This window comes from Marmota marmota, unplaced genomic scaffold, assembly GCF_001458135.2.
Source record: "Marmota marmota marmota unplaced genomic scaffold, marMar, whole genome shotgun sequence".
Taxonomy (NCBI): Eukaryota; Metazoa; Chordata; class Mammalia; order Rodentia; family Sciuridae; genus Marmota; species Marmota marmota.
In genome coordinates, this window is record NW_026000139.1 from 2,337,143 (window position 1) to 2,340,116 (window position 2,974).

Below are 2,974 nucleotides of genomic sequence, written 5' to 3' on the forward strand. Positions count from 1 at the left end.
ACCAGTTCCTCCCTAATGTTACAACACGAAAAGAAAAAAAATAAAAACATTCAAAATGTACAAACTTTCTTTTTAAAAAAAGTTTTTTCTTAAAAATTTCACAGGCTTCCAACTGGCTCTTATCCAAACTAAAAGTACACTCTAGCCTGATTAAAAAAAAAAAAAAAAAGTTAGTATTATGGCAATATAAATTTTTAAATATTCTATATAAGTTGATATATTTTCCTGATCAGTCTTATTTTATCTAACTATAAAGGTTTTTACATTCTGTCTTTATCCAAAGTCCAAGCTCTTCAAAATTAACTCTCAAATACATTAAAAAATTTTTTTTAATAAAAACAGAAATAAATATCGTTATGTTAAAAATAAGACTGATAAGTGTCAAGGACAAAAAGGCTGGCTAACCTTAAACTCTTAATTTCAGTGACTATGATACCTGACATTTCCAATTGTACAGGCCTGTCTTATATCTATATATTATGTACTTTATATCAAAATTGACATTTAGACAAATAAACACTCATAAATAAAAATTCAAATAATTAAATAAATCCAAATAGCCTAATTCAAATCAAGTAATCAAATAAAAATATAAATGTCTTTAAGGCTCTAACTTATAGGTTTTTCTAGGTGACCAAACAATAAAGTCTTAATTTCTAAAAAATATCTAAAATATAATATCCATTACTCCTAAAATTTTTCTTCAACAAAACAAAAATGATTAATACCATTAATCATATTTTATTATATTTTTGTTACAATTAAAATAAATAAATCATATTTAACATAAAAATTAAATAGATATAGTTTCTTAAATACATGAATTAAAAATTAAAACTAATGCTAAACTAATGTCTCAATTTTTCCAATTGTTGAAAAAAACAGGATGCTGCCTCCTTTCTTTGTTTAACTCTTTTTTTAAAACAGACTTTACAAAAAATTTTTCAAAATTATCAACAATAATGGTAAATCAACTTTCAATCTAATGTGTCCTTATCATTAACAGTTTTTGTTAGGGTCAGGGTTGTGGCTCAGTGGTAAAGTGCTAGCCTAGCATGTATGAGGCACTGGGTTCGATTCCTAGCATCACATAAAAGTAAAAACAAATAAATTAAAGATGTTGTGTCCATCTACAACTAAAAACATATTTAAAAAAATAGTTTTTGTTAAAACACCTTATACCTTTACAACAGTAGTTACTAATTATAATAAAAAATTATATATATTAAAATAATTATATTGTTTTCATTTTTCAGGCTCTGATAATTTGCCTTTTACTGTTATATATACTCAATTACTAATGGTCATACTAAAATTTTATCCTTAACAAACATAAACATTCATGTTTTATACCTTACTTATATAAAAAAACTTTATATCTCCAATATTTACAGTTCTTCTACTATCAAGACATATTAACAAATTTTTTAACACCAATTAATTTCACATGCCTCATAATGGACAATTCTCTTTGTTATATCAAGTTATACATTACCCTTCTTCCTTAATTTCTACCATTTCTCTTGTAATATCTGTTCTTATTAATAATAAATAAACTAACAATTATATCCTACGTCAAATCTCTCCACAACAAGCTAAGTTAACTACCATTGTCCCGATGCTAAAACTATTTTCTACTACTTTAAACATTATTACAAGTTCTCAATATATAATTAAACTCATTCCTCATATTTTTTATAACTGTATTATGCCCTCGTTTAGATTTCAACTTACTATCTCTCTTTTTTTTTTTAACCCTTAAACTCTTTTACAACATCATATGTCTCCTATCTTCCTCTCTTATATACACAGCCACACCAAAATTCCTGGGCCTTTAATAAAAGGTAACATTCATACAGAGAAAATCCTTTTGTCCTTTATTTTCGGATACTATAAAATCCCATTTTTTTTTTTCATTAAAATGCCCAATCATGGGCTGGGGATGTGGCTCAGCGGTAGAGCGCTTGCCTAGCACATGCGAGGCCTCAAGTTCGATCCTCAGTGCCACATAAAAATTAATAAAATAAAGGTTAAAAAAAAATGCCCAATCACTAATAAAAATGTCTTCCATCTCTTCTCAACAGGTTTATGCTATAGTTAACAACTGTTCTCACTGTATACCTCTCCAAACTCCTAGGTAAAAATTTATAAATCCACAAGACCTATATTCCAATACACTTTGACAAATAAATGTTCCCCATTTCCCTCCTTTTCACCCTTACTCCTTTCTTCATGTTTTTATTGATACTCATTCTAAGTTCATTTGGGCTAGTGCCAAAAGGTCTTATATGGTATCTACTTACATTTCTCATTTATTACTTTGTTTTGCCACCATGGACTAGCCTATTCGTTTAAAAACAAATAATACCCCTACATGTACATCTCATACTTTCACACAATTTTATAATCAATACAACATAATTTTAAATCATGATATTCCTTATAGTCCTACTGGACAAACTTTAGTTAAACAAAAACATCATGCTCTTAAAACTTGCCTTTAAAAACAAAACGAAAAAGGGGATCTAGGCTTGATCATATAAGTAATGTTTTAGATATTATTTTATTTACAGTTTATGCACTCAACATGCAATACAAAGTTAATACTGACAATTGGTCATCTACTTTTTTTTTTATTGGTTGTTCAAAACATTACAAAACTCTTGACATATCATATTTCATACATTAGATTCAAGTGGGTTATGAACTCCCATTTTTACCCCAAATACAGATTGCAGAATCACATCGGTTACACATCCACATTTTTATATAATGCCATATTAGTAACTGTTGTATTCTACTACCTTTCCTATCCTCTACTATCCCCCCGTCCCCTCCCCTCCCATCTTCTCTCTCTACCCCATCTACTGTAATTCATTTCTCTCCTTGTTTTTTTCCCATTCCCCTCATAACCTCTTATATGTAATTTTGTATAACAATGAGGGTTTCCTTCCATTTCCATGCAATTTCCCTT